The sequence below is a fragment of the Corapipo altera genome, unplaced genomic scaffold (assembly GCF_003945725.1).
Source record: "Corapipo altera isolate COAL_440 unplaced genomic scaffold, ASM394572v1 1, whole genome shotgun sequence".
Lineage (NCBI taxonomy): Eukaryota > Metazoa > Chordata > Aves > Passeriformes > Pipridae > Corapipo > Corapipo altera.
The window spans coordinates 3,493,640-3,512,655 of record NW_020884873.1 but is presented as its reverse complement, the minus strand read 5'-3'; the positions used below and the strand labels follow the sequence as shown (position 1 = coordinate 3,512,655).

At 41.4% G+C, this 19,016-nt stretch overlaps 1 protein-coding gene across 1 annotated transcript in view; it reads right to left on the bottom strand.

Moving 5' to 3' along the window:
* SOX5 (SRY-box 5) overlaps positions 1 to 19,016 on the bottom strand; it is a 640,197-nt gene that overhangs the window by 620,336 nt on the left and 845 nt on the right. The window lies entirely within an intron of this gene.

Below are 19,016 nucleotides of genomic sequence, written 5' to 3'. Positions count from 1 at the left end.
TTGCATTCACTCAAATGTAAATGGTATTCATGAGAATAAAAGAAAATCTCAGAAGTTAGGCTTATATATAGCATATTCATGAATCTGAAAGCGGTATTTTGATGTCTTGATTTTTTGAGCATTGTTTATGTTCCTGTTCCGTTGATTTGTAAAGGCTAAAATGGGTTCTTGCTGGTCCCAAATGTTGATGTCCAACTAGTGAACTGGACCAAAACCATGTCAAAAGCACATGGCAGAGACCAACCTAATAATCTCTGATGCATAGATTAATTTGGGTTTCATGCTGTACCTTTCAGGGAGGAAAGGGTACAGCAGAGTAGGGCCAGGGCTGCACCAAGAGCTGGGGTAGAGAGGGACTAGGAAAGGACAGAAAAAGAAAGCTAAAAATTCAAGGGAGATAACAAGAAAAAATTTTACCACAAAGCTCAGGGGAAATCTGGATCTCAGCCTTATACCTGCTGTCTTTCTTTCCTGCCCCCTGTCCCACGTATGCAACAGCTAAGATGGAAAAGCAGCTTTGTTCCACTGGACATAAAGGCACCAAGTAATGCATCCAGTAACATTTGCTCTCAAAATTAATATTCTCTCTGCAATCACTACTCTTACTTCACATTACTACACTCTGTGGAAACTATTACTACACTGCACATAGATAACTCCACTGCACTACATCTCACATAAAATTAAAATGGAAGTATTTCACTTCTGTGCATCAGGCTTAAAAATAATGAATTGTCGACTGCTATTGTAAGCAAAAGGAACAAGTAACAGCAATGGCATGCTGCAGAAGTATTTGCAAATTTACAATTTTCAATTCACTTGTGAAAAATTCTCCTGAAAACCTGGTCATCTCTTTTGAAAGGAGAGGTAGTAAAATGTTCACATTTTAGATGTTACCTCTACTGAGAGCTCAAGAGACAGTTCTGGACCAAACGATAGAATGTTTCCACTTTGCTTAGGCCATAGCAAAAGCCTTCCTAACTCTCTACTGTATCCTCAGGGCATATATGTATGAATGCTGCCTAAACTTGAAGATCTAGAGGAAAAAGAATAAATATAAATAATCCTTAAGATTTTGAACTAATTTTATACCAACTATTTGCTCACAACTCTACTTTGCCAAAACATTCTCCTGTGTTAAGTCTACGATGGGAAAAAAACCATTTCAATCTTATGTGATATCAAGACTTTTTCTTTTTTATTTTAAGTGTTTTGATAAGCACTGGCTTTTAATCAAGTATTACAACATTTGCAAAGAACTTGACGCAGTAAGTCACTTGATATCCTTTGTGCATACTGTGTATATTTAGGCTCAAGGAATCACTGCTGCCCATGAGCCAGGCTCCTGAGACAAGGACATCACTCTCTTAACAGCTCTTTTGTCACCTGTACGACCTTGTAGCACTTCCCTGGACAAGAAAATTGATGAAAGGCTGGTGTTCCCCATGTCTTCCTGAACATATACAGGGGCTGTTCCCCAAAGGAAATGGTTCTGCAAAAGCTGCCACAAGATCCTGGATTTTGCCTGTATGGTGCTCTCTCATGCAGGGATTGGCAACTAGAATCATTTTCACAGTCCCCAAAACGGAAGACACTTCATAAAAATCATCCCTTAACCAATTCTGCACAAGGAAGATAATCCTCACACCTCCCTGTCTTCCCCCTACTGCAATTTGGCCCCAAAAGAAATCCTACTTTCTTGGAAAATCACTATTTCCCACAGGAATATTCTCTATTGGTAGTGGCAGGGTGCTGGATGAGTAAATCCGAATAGACAGCTACTACAGAGGATTTTAAGGAGCACCATTTCCCATGGGGAAACTAAGGCAGAGGTATACTAAGGAACACGTCTGGGCCACTCTGTAGATCAGTGGCAAAGCTGAGATTAGACTCATCACCATGATGTACTGGCAGCTGAGAAAAAGAAAACAGAGAAGCTCCAGTGCTTCAGATGACAGGAAGAGAATTAATTTTCTGATGTGGTGTTTTGTTGATTCTTTCGTCTTGTCATGTACAGCAGAAATAATGTTCGAAGGATTAGAGTAAACTTACAGCAAAAGACACTTATGATTATTAAGTATCTAAGCTTCAATTTGATGTTTCATCACCTGCCAACCTTCCACATCAAAAATGATTTTTGTGTGTATCTGAAACAGAAAATTTACAAAATACCATCCCAGAATTTAAAACACTTCTTAAACATGTTAGAAAAGTAAATTTAAAATGTCACTAAAGCTGCGAAGAGGAAAAAGCCTGTCCATTCCTCTTATGCAATAATTAATTTTCATCGGGGCCCTTATTATGCTTTTTATGAAGCAACAAAACATAACTGCATGCTATTGTTTAAACACATTTGCTGCCTATGCCAGAACAGTAAAGGCTGGAAATATGTGTAAAGGATAATACCCAAAACGTAGCTAAATGTATTCTATATTATGGACCCATAATACAGAATGCAAATGATTCTGACTAAGCATTCACAGGAGACAGTCTTTAGGGTGCATGCTGTGAATGTATATTATGAATAATGCATAAAACTTGGCTAAATCTTAATGAGTCCATTGACATCCTATGGGGTCCACAGGAGCCTTAGATCCCAAAGCATGTCAGTGGCGTATTACTCTCCTCCCCCACTTCATTTAAAAAGTACTTTCTTAAAACAAAGGAAATTAAAACACAAAAGAAAAAAAATCTTAGCTCTGAATTAAGTCCCTTATGATGGCAAATGCAGAGACAGCCACAAACTCTGACTTCCTTCACACCGTTGTGGCTCCACGTTCCACATTAAACCAGGGCACCGTATGGCCTTTCTGGTAGGGCTGCATCAGGTGTGAGACATGAGTTACTCCTCCTTCCTAAATTGAAACACTAAAGGGCTTCTCCACACACAAAGGAAAGAGGATGAAAGGTGACAAGCACCCCTATTATATTTTTTCTCCATTCTCCTTTCCTTACTTCCAGATTCTTTTAAGTGCAATAATTAATGTAGAAGGAGATGGCAGAACATATGGGGAAAAAAGACATCCAGCTTACTCGTCAGAGCTACTCCAAAGAAGCAAGTTCACGTGCTAAAGGACATTGGCAAGGGGTGCAGTCATGAGGACAAAGAGCCTGACAGAAGAGAAGAGCCTGGTATTTACAGCTTCTGAGTATAAAAACACAGTAAGAAAAAAATTTCCACCTCCTGAGTGAAATCGTAAGGTTGTACCATTCGATCTGAGCGTATGAGTATACCATATTCTCTAGGGGAAAAAAAAAAGCTTTGGCATCAAGCCCCAGCTTCACTCAGAAGTGTGAAGATAGTTTGTGTGTGTCATGTGCTTGGAAATAAATGAGTAGATTTTTCCTATAGCATAAATACGAAGAAAAATAACTGATTAAGTTCTTGCTTATTTAGGGTTATAAGCCTTCAAATCGGTACAAATGGTAATTAATTAATTCTTGCAACACCCATGTGTGACGGCAAGTCTGTACGTCCTTAAATGCAAGAAAACCAAGGAACAAAAGGTCAAGAGACTTACCCAGCACGCCAGAGCACTTCAGCAGCAGAGCGGGGCCGCAGCTCGTGCTCTCCATGCTCTCCACCACACACTCATCCATCACACTTGGGATTGGGAATGCCGGTCTGCTCAAGGACCACTTTCATGCTCAGCCAGGTGACTGCAGGCCAAAGCCAATACAACTCTAGGTGTGCAGGGCTGAAACCAACGGAATAAATCCCACCAGGCCTGACCTGGCTCTGCCCTCTCTATTCCCACAGCACTTAAGCCACTGCACACACACATTCATGCACCCCCAATATCCAACTTGGATGGCCTATGGACTGGTCAGCACGCTGAGGCAGACGTGCACCAGGGACTGGGCAGGACTCTTGCTCTCTCCCCACCAGATCCCACCACCATGCCCAGTTAGACCTGGCCAGGCGAGCACTGTTCACCCCATCCACACTTCAGAACCTGAACCTGCCACACTAGAGCAACAGGAACCCTGGGAACACTTTCCTTTCAGAGACTGAGCAAAGAGAATGGGTTCTCCAGCAGGAACTGCCCTCCTGCCCAAAGTAGGGATCAGGGAGAGGAGAAGGAGGCAGACTGCGAGGCAAGAGCAGGAGGAGGAGAGCAGGTGTGGGACAAATTTGATACAACCAAGACTTGCACAAAAGAGCAAGAAAAAATAGCATCTGCCAGGAAATTCAGAAACACAAGTATTTTGTAGGTTTTGTTAAAATCTTCCTTCTCCTCCCACATGTGCTTCCAATGGAAAATCAATACCAGAGAGGAAGAAACTATCTGGGTGTTCAGTAAGCATTTCTGGCCTCAAAATAAAATTTTAAATCCAGCTTCTCTTTTTCTTGTTTCAACTCCTTACAACAACAACAAAAAATCCAAACATGATTTTTTTTTGTATGTGAAAACATTTAACAGACAGATCTTTAAGGAAAGTAACTGATGGAAACAGTTCCACTGGATCTGCAGCAGAATCTGGCATGAAATGTGCGCAGAGAGAGCGGGGACACACTTGTGCTCATCACACAGCACACTTGGGCATAGCTGCCTGTGTACTTGAACATGAACACACAATCTCACTTTACTCCATGACAATAGTCTTTTCTTTTGATGACAGGTGAAATTTTTGTGCAGTTACAAAACAAACCCAACTTTTTTTTTGTCGATACGTTAATTTGCCCCATATATGAAAACACATGTATTTCCATGCACGCACATATATATATATTCTTACCACGAGCAAAGGCCAGGCTTTCACAGGAACAATGCTGTCAAACTATTTTACCTCTACAACCCATCCTGCTACTATTTATACTTACTGCTACAGATATCAGCAATTGTTTCCTTGCCTCCTCACTCCTCCCGGACACCATGAGAATAACAGAGCACGAAGTCTCTCGGTAGCACTTTCATTCCCAGCAGGAAGCTCAAGCGCTTGTGATATCCATTTTGATACAAAACCTAAATTAGGCCTCTGGAAATAGGTAATGCATAAAAAGAAGCATTTTTGTGCCACAAGATTATTATTATAGGTTACTGTTAACCCTTGGGAGATGGAGGTGAGTCCTGCAGCTCCCTACTGGGTTGAATATTTGCTGAGAAATCACAGGCACTACCTAAGCAGATATTTCAGGTGTGCTGTGTGATAAAGAGAACGATCCTGTTGACCCATCGTATTCTGATAGCTAGCTTGAGAACAAAAGCATCACCAGTTAAACAAAAAGGATCAGCACAGCATGCACATGCTACAACTCTCTTGTGCTGAGAGAAGATTTAAAAGGGGCTGGATATAAGGATAACTGCGGAATAACTAATGCAGAGATCAAAAAAACGAAGTCAGTACTATATTTGGGAACTACTCAAAACATGGTCTGCCTCTTAGCTCCCTAGAACTCTTCCTTAATGTAAAGTTTCCACTGGGTCACAAATCAGTGAAAAGAAATATATCATTCAAAAAGGAAAATATAAACCCAAACCTTTAAACAATTTGCACTTTTCAAGTTTGAAATCACTGCAGATTAAAGTATCAGGGCTGGAAAACCGTGTGACTTATTCCAGCTTCACAATTCCAAATCATAAAGCTATAAAAATTGTAAATTAACTTTTTTTCTTCAGAACCACCATCATCCCTGAAGTTTGGAAAAATGGTGAATAATTCGAATTCAGTGAACCACGCTACCTTGCACTGAAGCTACACCACCTCCTGTTGTGATACAAGTTGGCCTAGCATTACTCATTGCTTGACTTACTCCCTTAGCAAAATGAGCCACACCACAAATTCAATCTGTTACCTGCCTACATGATTAATTCAAGTTCAGCTTATCCTAAGCACTTCTTTTTCCTCCAGACATGCAGACTTCAAAGGGCTATAAACTGTGATCTTAAACACAAAAGCAACTGCGTGTCAGTAAGTTTTCACTAAATATAAATAAATATTTTAGTAAACTATGGTTGCTACTAGTTAAGTCTGGAAAAAACGGAGCCTTGCTGTAACCTGGAAGACAAACTGGATCTCAGGGCTTCACACATCCTCCCATTCTAATCCCCATGCATTGTATACCTGCGAGAATACAAAGGAGAAACATTCCAATAACTTCATGCAGTAGCAAGGCAGACTGAGGTTGTCCTAATAAATTTAAGCTTCATAGCTCCTTCACTCCCCAAACCAGATACTCAGTGATTACTGCACATTGAAGGGGAAGTTCTGTGGAATACATATTATTTTTCAGACCATTCTGACTATTGCACTGATGACCAGAGCACAAATCTTTGAACCCGTATGTGGGTAACCATTCCTAAAAACATCCTCCTATCAGCAGTACAGTTTACAGGAGCTGCAACTCACTACAAAGAATAAGGAGCTTTCTGTTTGGCCTAGAGATTTGCCTACAGCCATGGGGAAGGCACAGGGAGGAAGCAAAGCCTGAAGTCCTGTCTGCTATTTTTCCACTGTGGCCATTAGGTTTGGCATTGCTTTTCCTAGACAGCCCTCTCTGCTCTAGCAGCTCTGACATCTGCACATTGCATTTGCCCTGTTGTGCAAGCAGGACTATTTCCTAAGAGATAAACAGAGATCACCAAGCTCACAAACAGAGTTCAGATTCAAGCTTCCCTAGGTAGCCTAGACCCCATCCCTTTCACTTGCAAATGTAAAGGGAACTCTGCAAGACCCGAAAAGAAAAAGAAGGAAATCATCTTAATAAAGGAATGGAAACGAAAAATCTCCCTCACTCTCTCAAGCATTTTTTTTTAAACAGCTACTTGAATCATCCCTGCTTATAGACAGCCCCTTTTCTTCAGCAATGGAAAAGCAATACAGGCTTTCTGTCATTTGATCGCCCCAAACATTTTGTAATTTAATGTGAGCAGGCTCCTCACTGGGCTCTCAGACAAAAGTTTGCCCACATGCCTTTTAAAGTACGTACCTGATTTTGTCTTTGTCTGCTAAGTTCCTTTTGCAGCTGCATTCCCACGAAAATGTTTCTATACTCTCTTTCCCCTCTCGTTTCTATAGCCTGCTCAGAGGTGGATTCATTGCTGGGTTTCGGCACTTACATTTCTTCCTCAATTGATGCTTCTTTTTATTTATTCTGAAGTTTCCAATGTAAAACAAACAGGAACACCACCTTTCTAAAATTACTACTATCCCACTGTCCTCCAATGCAACATTAACAAGAGGCAATATTCTCCAAAGCTATGAAGCATATACTGCCCTAAATTACATTGCAGTTGCTGCCCTGAGCTCGCACATTTTTGAATAGGAAGGCTCCCAGGGATCTCTCTCTCCGTTCTGACTGCATTTACTGCTTTAAAATATTTTTAACCCAGACACTGAAGTGCCAGCCTAGCAGCCTTTCATGCTAATCCTAGCCTGGGTGGCTGTTCTTAAGGGAAAGCATTCAAAAATTGTAGCAGTGCATCAACTTTGACCCTTTTCACTTAAAACATGAGACTTCTTTTTTTTTAAGGAAAAAAAAATTAGATTCCAGAGGGAATCACTGAACTCTGACCTGCTTAAAATTAGTTTTGTTTTAGTGCCTGTGTGGTGACTCAACAGGCCAATTTTCCAGACACTTAAGACTTCTCTTGCTCCTGAAGATTCCAGTTCAAGTCCTGGACTCGCTGCCTGGGGTCGGATCAGAACACTTTGTTCCAAGGCTTCAAGCAGTGAATTCCCAGATCACCATACCCTTGCCAGATGCTGGCATGCTTGGTAATAAGTAGGGCTGCAACCAAGCTAATTATATATTTTTAAAAAATCTGTGAAGAGTTTTGCTTGCAATACATATGTTAGAGCAAAAGAATTTCCCTTCAAAATTCAGCAGTCAAGAAATGTTTATATGGCTCTGATAAACATTTCATGATAAGCTGGATTCCTTCAGGGGGGAGGGGGAAGATGTGTACTTTGGTCTTAACAGTGCAGCAAATAATTCTCAAATTGGGTCTGGCTCAGTGCATCCATCTCACTGGGAGTCACTGATTTCATTTTTTTAATCTGTCACAGGCATTACTAAATGAGTCACCATAGACTCCTATGCTGCAAAAAATAGCATCACAACACTTCATTTGCTCTTCAACAGGACTTCAAGTGTTGTGCCTGGTATCAAAAAGCCTTGTCAGTTAACAAATTAAAAAATCCCAGGAAATGACACCCCAACACGATCTTGGACCAAATTACTTCCTGCAAAAGGTTAACACTACCCAGCAAAACAAAACTCATCGAGGAGTAATAATTTTCCTCAACCTCAACGGCATTTTTTTATTTAATGTTATCATTACTGCTATTGCATATACTTCATATCGTTCATCAAAGGATCTCAAACGATTTAACAAACAGAAATCTCCTGTACAGTTAGTGAGTACTATTATCTCCATTTATAAGTACCAAGGAACACAAGCAAAAAAGATAGTAAGAAATTTTGGCCATGAGGCAAAAAGAGCCAGACCCAGAAAAAGAACCTAGGTGCTGGTCCATATTAAATGGCATCTGTTACATTTCCATCCCTGTTTCACAGCGATTATGGAAAGAAGAGCTATGCCAACGCCTGTAATCACTTATTTGACAGCTGCTAACCCAACGAACATGAAGGCAATTTATACACGGTGCCCTAATCTTCCAGAATTTGATCATGTATGAACACAGCACTAGTACTTGCTCCAGTGTAATTCTGTGTGTTTCTGAGAAAGAATGTAGCTTTCTTCCTTTTTCAGGAAGAAAACAAGACACTAAAAGACAGAGTTTTAACACACAGTCATCAATATGCTGTTCTTACAAATACAGATATGTCAAACAGTAATAACACAAACAATGATGCGCATGGTGCTGTATCAACAACACGACTCTGTGTTCTGCCCAGAAAGCCCTCCTTCAACCTATACAAGACACCTCCCAAGGCAGGCATTATGCCCTAAGAGATACTGGTCCAAAGTGAAAGGGAATTCTGTAATGTGAAGAAAGGACATCACTTTATAAGCATCCTCCACATATTTAATCTCGAGATCTGCCTGCCTCTGGTGATCACAATTGCCACAGGACCTTAAAAATACAATAAAAGTTGTGAACCTGCTTTACTAGAAGCCAAGCTACTGAGCCACGTGCCTAATGTAAAGAAGGAACTAGTGCATGGTGGTCCCTGTCAGATGGCTGATGGTGTGGCTTCTCTGGCCCAGAAGACCTACCAAAGAACCACCAGAACACTTCCATCATTGAGCCTGAACATGAACCTACCCTTACAAATTACCACCATGCCTTCTCAGAGGAGAACTGTCACTGGATTGAAACATTGTGAGCTAACTAGGTTATTCATCACCTGCAAAGAAATGATGCTGCTCAAAGCTTTTTGGATACAATGGTGAAGTGAAGAAGGCTTTCTTCACCGCCTACACAGCCTGGGCTCAACTCCGCAAAACAAATTTGAGCCGCAGTCAGACTCAATGTCAGACTTTTGCCAGCTGAGCTCCCTCTCACTTCCTCAGTTTCAGGTCATCTGAATACCTTGACAACCTGTGAGGATAAATCAAGCACAGAAGGTGTTTAGGAACTAAACATACACGTCAGGTGTTTCTATAAAACCTACACAAAGTTATATCGAAGCATCCCAAATTCCAAATCCTTAACAAATGTATCACACATTTTGGAAATGGTGGGCAGGGACTTGAAATACAGCCACACTGGTGATAAAAAATAAAAGAAGATGGAGTAAAGCTGGGAGGAAAGCAGGAGAGAACGCAAATTTTTTGCTCTAGAGGACAAATCAGTTGCATGAAGCTCACCATCACTGGAGTCTAACCTTTGAGCAGCTCTAATCTTAAAGTAGCACATTAATAACCAGCAATCACTGATCTATTGATCTCTAGGACAGAAAAGCACGGCTAGGACTCCCAAGTCAGGCCTTCAGCCTGATGGAAGAACCTCACCCAGCAATTCCTTCTAACTTCTGGCACAGCACAGACCGATGGCCAGAGCCCAGGCACAGCCCCTGCTGGTCCTAATCCTGCACTCAGTGCATTAGAAACCAAGTTTGTTCTCATGTGCCACCTGCACAGCTCCTCCTGACCACACCAGCTCACACCAACAGGCCCACGGCCCCATGAGGAGACCCATGGCCACAAACCATTCCCACAGTCAGCACCTGGTTCTGCCACCAGATACGTCACACTGCAAGTTACATGAAAACTGTTCGTGTCACCCACTGTTTTTAAAGGAATTATTTACACTGGCTCTTTCATCTTCCCCAGCACTGGCAAAAATAAAGCTGCAATTTGGTGAAGAGCTCAGAGCATTTGCCAGATTTTGAGTGCTGAAGGAGACCCGCTGGCTTCGGTGGGACTAAAGTGCTTAAAGTCGGGCACATTCGGAACCACGTCAGGGCCAAAATCCCTGCACAGCCATTCAAAATGCATCCAAGGCTTGCGCTTTGCTTCTGGAAACTTTATTCTCACTTTACATATAGTCAAAACCTGACAAGAGCTCACTGTCGGATTATGCAGGAAATCTGCAAGTTTCACCAAGGTGTGATCTTATGCTTTTTCACACATTATTGTATCATGCTGCGCCAGAACACTAACGTATGCACAGTTCTAAAATAACTCGCATTATTACAGCCCAGCACGGAAAACGGCGCTGAAAAGCCAACACAAGAGACCTCCAGAGACTTGCTCCCCAGTCACTTCCAAACTGATAAGGGGTCACAATTCCTTTCTTAGCAAGGGGGAAGGGGGATTTAAAAAAAAAAAAAAAAAAAGTAGAGACAAACCAAACCAAACTCAGCGTTCCTTTCCCCCCATTTCTCTCTCTTTTAAATGAAACTGTCAATTTTCAGATTTGTCTTTGGTCATGTCAGGGTGGGAGAATGGGATTTAATAACATTTAACTGACTTGCTACCAAGAAGGAAACATATTTTTCTTCTCTCAAATTTGAAACCGACACTTTCTTTCTTTTTTTTTTTCTGTTGGCCTACTTTCTTTTAAGTTGCTTTTCAATTATTTATGAAAATGCAATAACGCATTACTTTGCTGTGCAAATGTTTAGAAGAAGGAGATAGTGTCTTTCAAGTGAAAAAACCCCATACATGGCCATAGAGGGGTTTATTTAAAAGCGCATTGCAGGTGACACTTTACGAAAAACAATACACTTTCATTTACCTCCCCGCACACATCCTCATTTTCTGTAAGCTGCATGTTTGAGTCAATAAAAAGTCCACAGCTCCAGAGAAACACCCCACTCGCTGCTCTCCAGAGCTGGAACTGTAAGAAACAAAAGCTCTATGTGGGAAGCAGTACAAGGGGCTGAACCAAAACCTATTAAGACACTGAAAAGACTCCACGCTTTCTGAACAGCAAAGGGAGAGAGCTAAACCTTGTCCCACTAAATAAAGGAAACTAATAGCAAAACTTGCAACGCTTCAGTCAGATTTTTTGGAAGTTTTTTTTGGTTTTTTTTTAAACAGCTGGCTTTGGAAACAGCTGTGTTCCCAAGCCCATCGAACACCACTGAACACCGACTGCTGAACTGCGTTCTGCAGTTTTGGAAATCCCATGTGGATTCATGCTCAAGTGGCTGTGGCTTCCACAGGCTCACCACCTCAGAGTTTTAGCATCAACAGACTAAAACAAATAGCCAAGCCTGCCCTGACAGCAGCAGGTACAACACCAGGCCCACAGTGCTTCCCTCCTGTCTCTTTAGGCTCTGCTCTCACACGCACGAGTTTGGCCTCGTGAGGTGAGTCGTCCCTATCACCATCAATGGGGAGATGGAAGCTCTTCCTTTGCAGTACTTTCTGCAGGAACCTCCTTCTCTCCACTGACAGAGGGAGCCTTGAAGGATTTGCTTCACAAAGACCCTACATATATTCACATTATTGATCTACTATATCCAACCAGGAAAAAAAGACCAGAAAGCATCATAAAGCTAACATAGTTGTACTTAAGAGCAACATAACACAGAGTGAAATACACTGAGAAAAATACAACCTACTAAAGCAACCCAAACACTGCACAGGTAGGTTTTGGTACATCTGTCCAGGAAGGTTTTTGAGACTCAACCACACAAAACCCTGGCTGTCCCTATCTGCTGGTAGCTCCAGTCCTGCCCGTGCAAGATGCCTCCAGAGGTAGCACCTAACTAACATTCCCAGGAATGTGGAAGGTAACTAAATCATACAAAGACTTAGAGAAGCCAATATCTGCTACTATTATTAACCATTTAAAATGCCCTCAATATCACTCCTTAAAACTGGAATCCATGTAAATCCTGCAGTCATTGGAGGTCCTGGAAGACACTTCTTGCACTCACTTGTCACAGTCCTTGTGGGTTTTCAGAACAACGTTTAACAACACAGGTAACTTAGGAAATGAACTTTTTTCTTTGTTCCTTTCATTAGACACCTAAATCAAACCAAAGGTCAACTGTGCTACCTCCAAAAATGGGACTTTAGCTGCATTGAAATCTCACCTTTCTAACACTGCACTTGTGTAAACACTCACCTTTTGTGGAATTTAAATGAACTAAGCCACATTTCTAAAGTTAAGCCTATACTCTAATACTGTTCTTAATCAGGGCCACAAATCATACCTCTACAACTCACACTCAGGTGTTGAGATAAAAATCACTCTAGAAAGCTGTATAGTTGTACAAGTAAAGGTTTTCCTTTTTCTTATACATAAAACCCCACAATTTAAAACCAAGCAAAGCAAAAAGAAAAATCTTGCATCCTTAAAACTTTATACTATTGAGTAACAGCATTTTTCCTCCCTGTTGCCTCCTACTTCTTTACACTGTATTTGCGTGCATTGCAGAGGTGCCTGGGTATGTAACTGCTGCTGCTGTTCACGCCGCAGTACCCATGCCTTTACCTCCAATATACCTTTAAGGAGCAGAATCTCTTGGTTTCTCCATTTTCTACCCCCCTGCAGCTTGTTACTTCTCACTAGGAGCCACTTTCTGTACCAACACAATGCATGAGTTATTAAAAGAACAGCGGGGCATGTAGTAGAAGGTGTAAGACTGTCTTACTTCCCTCCCCTCCGTTACTCCTCATAAAAACACACATACTGCTCTCATTCAAAGATCACGTTTTATACAAAACAAGATCACAGAACCACAGAAAAGCAGAATATGCCAAGCTGGAAGGGACCCACAAGGATCATCGAGTCCAACTCCTGACCCTGCACAGGATCATCCCCAAGAGTCACACCATGTGCCTGAGAGTATCGTCCAAACGCTTCTTGAACTCTGCCAGGCTTGGTGCTGTGACCACTTTCCCAGGGAGCCTGTTCCAGTGCCCAACCACTCTCTGGGTGAAGTACGTTTTTCTAGTATCTAACATAACTGACACAACTTCAGGCCTAATGGCATCTTGTGACTGCTCCTCACCCTGTCCAGGGTTGCCCACAGAACACACCCCTGGTCACTGCACTGGGGATACACCACACATTTTTACTGTGCTGCTTTCCTCCACGGCACTTTCCTGGCAGAGAGAGGCCCTCGGTTTCCAGAACTGTCAATTGCCTTTCAGAAGCACTAAATTCACACATACACATTTGTACATATTCATCAGCATTTACTCATTTGTAATCTCTCCTGAGAATTAATATTATTCCTCTACAGTTGCAAAACTTCCATCATCCCATGCAAACTGCTACTTACCTACGGCAACCCTGTTTTATAGGAATGCCTCATTACATATAATTTCAGGTTTCAATTGGAAACTATTTTACAGAAGTGACAAGCACTTCACTATTTCTCTTCCAGCTCTGTCTCTTCTAACTGTCGGCAAGAGGCACAAAAACCATCTCAGCAACAAGTTTCATCGCGAACTAAAAGGCTCACCCTACGTGTGCGTGTATTGACCAAGTAATCTACTCCTGACTCGCAAACCTGAACTAATTAATTGTCCTACATTTGTTAATCTCAACCACAACGCACTTAATGCACCACGGTGCCGCCGAACAAACCCGCGTTCCCAGGAATCGGAACAAATCACTTGGTTTTCTCAGAATCGTTAAGTCCTGCTTCTGGCAGCTGCCTGCATACAATTACAGATATAAAATCAATCTGAAGCGCAGCAAAGAGCACAGTATCTCCCACCAAACACGCTCTTCTCCCAGATTTGAATTTGTAAAGCAGAATTTTGCATTAACACATTCACTTTTCTATGACTGAATACACTTCCTACATTTTTTGCGTACCCTTCATAGCAGATGTGTTCAATTTATTATTAAACAGAAGTGTAATTGACACATATATTGCATTCCTTGTTATTATTTATGCATTTGTCTCTATACTAGCACGAGTTGCATGATCTTTAATGCCATGGCATAAGGACCAATCTCATTTCAGTGAAAAGACAGTTGTGTGCTACTGGATGCCACGTAAGGACAGCACATGGAGAACCACAACAGCTGCCTTTCCCTGGGAACCTCAATGTCCCCAGGCTCCTTCCAGAGTCAGTGGAGGAGACTCCACCAGAGTGTGATTTGGTGGATTAATCACTGTTACAGAACAGGTATTTTCTCTGTTTTTGTAAAAAATTCTTTAACACAGAAGTCAGTATCTGGCTTTAATTCAGTCTGCTCTGAAATCACTCAAAAACCATTCGTTTTCTAATTTTCTTCTCTTCTCTAATGGTTTCTGAATCTTTTTCAATATAAACCTGGTCTATTAGGAGTAATCTCCCCCTAAAAGGTCAGTTGTGACATTAAAAGGGTGTTACCAGCTAAGAAAAGCAACTCTTCTATTCACTGACTAAAGGCACTGACTTAGCCATATAATAGGTATTTTACTTTCATTTTAAAAAACATGGACTGTAAAATTAACTTTTAGAGCCTTATTAAGTAAATATTTAATTGGTTAGCTGAGGATTACAACTCTGTCCCCCAGCCTTTTTCATGACACTGAAAGCTTACTCATACACAAGGATTTTATGGCAGTGTAAAAGGTAGACTCCATAATCCTAGTTTAGAAATTGAACCAGTTTAATTAAATGCATCTTTAGACTGACTATTACAAACCACAATATGGCACTCAGTTGAATTTAAACCTGTTTTATTCCCTTACTCCCCACAGAAACTGAAGATACCGCAAGCCACGTTTACAACTGTTTCAAACCTTCCGAGCAGAGCAAGCTTACCTGAATTTTGTCCCCTCTCCACAGAAAATGTGGGCAAAGCAACTTCTTAGAGCAGCAGGAGCCCAACTACAAGCAGGCAACTTCACCCTATCCCATCATTTCTTTGCTGTCCTAGCCAACCTTCTAACCTGCCTAACCCAAAAGCCAGTGCTGCAAATCTGGGTTTAAATTAAATTAAATACATTAACATCACTGCCACTAAGAGCAGGACCTTAAACACAATTTTACTAATACTCCAGTTATACTTTAAGGATCTCCCTAGCCTTTGACTGGCAAAGTCAAGTACCACATGTAGCAAATGTAAGCCTACTGAGCAAGAAGTGAGCTTTCCCAAGACCTTTTAGTAAAACCTGGACCACCCTTCCAGGGACCAGGAGACTGCAATGGAAATCACTCCTCTTAGTGATGTGGTTTTATTTAGCTCCTCTTCTGTAAAATTATACCATCAAATTGCATTGGCCAGTTGAGCTTGCTCAGCTTCTCTCAGGACATGCTCACAAACCAAAAAAGATGGGTCTAAGTGTTCAGTGTTCATCAGACCAATACAGTATTAATACAGTACAGACTACAGACTCTCCCATATATTTTAACTATAATCATTCAAAGAACCAAATACTAGGATATAAATACATAATTTAAATAGCGTGAGGTTTTTTCCTTGAGATTTTGTAGTTTTGACCTGCAATTTTCAGGCAATTCACTTCCTTGAAATATAGGTAAATACTCTTTCTTTAAACAATAATCACAGAATACACTTTAGCTTTGTCACCAGGATTTCTTTTTATTTAAAAGAACAACAGGAAATGGGAGGAAAGAAAAAAAAGATTTCTGTTAAAGGACAATTCACTGAAAGGTCTTTTAGCTGGCAATTGTCAGCACTGCTCAGGATGGATCAAATGGATCAAATTTAACTCTAAAAAGTGCTGATGGTTGTATGAGTCTTCACAGTAGGAGCTGGTGCTCTGGGCCACTCAAGTTCAATTTTTGGTGTTACCATGGGATGTAGGAACTGGGATCTTGGTGAGCAAAGATTTGCTACGTATTTGATGTACCGGGTAAAGTGGCATTCTTAAAATCACTAGCCTCCCAAGCAGCTAGTAAGCCAGCAGGAGGTTAGTAGGAAGAGAAAGTAATTGTCCTTTGTGCCTCTGAAAATAGCCAATATTAAAGGATCCTCTTATGTATTACCTGCATTTCAATCTACTCTTGCTGCTCAAAGGAAAAGAGAGTGGCTGGAGGAGAGAGAAAATAAAGCTGTCAGAAATATTACAGGAGACCCTCCTCAAGCTGTCACGAAGCGTATGGTCTCCTCACCTAGAAAGCTGTGCAACCAGAAAGGATGAGTGCTCTGTAAGCAACAAAAACTTGTTCAGACAACACGCTTCACGTACACAGAATGTACCGCGCGCGTGCCTGCGTCTGTGCTTTCACCACGTGCCTGAAGAGGCTGGAGACATGAGGAAAGGCACTGCAAAAGTGATCTTTTTATACTCAGCAGCACGTGGACTCGAGCTGCTTTAACAGGCTGCACGCAAATCATCGGAAACTCGCTTTACCTGTAGCCTCTGCCCTCCATGCAGTGCCCAAAGAAGGTGGAAGTGCAGCATGACCAGCAGCAGGATGCAAATCTAATGCTCTGGTCTTAACGTGAATGTTCTTATCTGTTAGTATATTTCCCAAAAGGAAACAGATCTGGCTCCTGACTTCCCTAATCCTACTGTTTGGTCACAAAACTGAAAGAAAATTTACCTAATTGGGTCTGAGCACATCCCTGAAAAAGGAAGAAAACTCCCAAAAGCCCCCAGTCCTTCAGTAACACCGAAGAGGAGCTCGCTCTTGTTTCAGGCTTCAATTCAAATGCTGTCTAAACCAAATTTGGGTCTGAATTGACTACAAAATAGATTTCAAGTGATTAACCGGACCAGCTCTAATATCTCGAAGACATGGAAAATATAAGCAAAAGTGATTATAAAAAACTTTAAGTTTACAGAAAAGCAAACTTAAAAGGCTTTGTAAGGGCCATTCCCAAGGTGTAGGGCCCGGAAGCCCACTTCCTCACCAGCAACATTCCCGCCACCTTCCAGGCATGCACAGCTCTGCCTGTGCAGGGGACACATGAGGATCCTTATGTAGAAACAGGGAAAAAAACACCAAACTTCTTTGCTAATAGGAAAAAAATCCTTACAATAATACTAATCTATTTATAATGGTCAAAAATATGACAGCTTACAACAGCGTCAGAGCAGTGCTTTGGCAATATTTTAGCATAACTGCTGTATTTTTAGAAGGACTGTTCATTTACTTTCTCCTGGGTGCTGGAATTCTTATTTTTCAACAAACTAGTTCTGGGGTTTTTTTCGGTGTATCCATACGCCAACATCAGAGTGTTTTATCTCAGGGTAAGTAGGAACTGCAGGCAGAAACAAAGCTCCTGCACACACACGCTGCCGTGCAGCAGCACTGCCGGGGGATGCCAAGTCCCGATCTCCTCCCGTGCCTTATGCAGCGACAGCTTCGCCACTCACAAACCTTCCTGGAACGCGGCGGTACGGTTTTTACGATGAGTAACAGAAAACTGCTGTGTTTCTTCATCCTGAGCATTGAGGAACTATCCCATTGTAAACAACAGGTCTGACAGTTTAATGATATTGCTCAACCTAACTGGTTCTGGCAAGCAGCACGTACGATAAGAGCGCAGCGAGATGTATGTTTAAGCACTTTCATGTTTTCTCAGCACAGAGACCTCAGAAGGGCACCTTACCATTTCAAAATTCATCCACAAGCTACCTGTGCACCTAAGTGAAAACCTAAGTAAGTTCTCTGTTCAGTCTCACCTGGTCCTACAAGATCACGACATCAGGACAATCCCAGTCCCTAAGAACCTCTACAGCTGGAGCTCCAACACCTATAGACAAAACTCACATGCTTTTACTCTCTTCCTAAAAAGCCTGTGTGAGCTTCCATTGCTTACAAAAAACTTATACCAGGCTAAATTAAATACATGTGCACCCACATGTTAACTGAATCAACTCGAAACCATCAATACATCTCAAATGTCCATCTGTTTACACAAGCCACTTGCAGCTTTCAAGTCTTGTGCTCCCTTTAGTGTAACTCTCAACCAAAACAGTCTAAGTGCAATCAGAAAGCTCTGCTGTGAGTTTTCCATGCATAATGACCATGTGTTTATTGGGTTTTCATGTTCAAACCCTGTCAGAGCAGACATGCTATCTGCAAAATGCAACACATCCATGCCAGCCTCTCCCTCTTCAGCTGGAGAAACCTCATAAAACAAGGCTGTCTCTAATAACCTGGCCAGATATTACAGCCAAATTAAAAAAAAAAAACTTCCTTTGCAATTCCAGTTTAATAGCTGTAAATAGTATATTTTGCAGGACAAAGACTTCATTTTTTAGGTAAAAATGTATTTCCAGGGCTGGGAAGGATTAAGAGGACGTATAAATAGCAGCAGATACAGGTAGCTGTTCTCAGGTAAGTTTAAGGTGATAAGATATTTTGATGAAGAACTTTGTAGTAACTCCTCATTTATAAGAGCTGCTTTTTAATCTGAGTGGCTCGCTTCAGCAAGGCTGCAGACAGCTAGCTGCATTTCAACTGGGAGGATGAAAGCCAGGACACATTATCCTACAGTTCTACAGCTGGAGTCAAACTTCCTTTTGTAATCTGAACTAAAGTTATTATTCCATTCCTTGACAGAGATGGAGCAAAATGCAGCTCTAGTAAAAAAAAAAAACCAAAACAAAACAACCTACCAAAACCATTTATTGCCTAATTTTAGGATATTGCTGGCTTTCCCTTTACAAGACTTAAGTGTTAGCAACGACAGCAAAAGCTACCTGTGCCAGCGTGTGATACCAG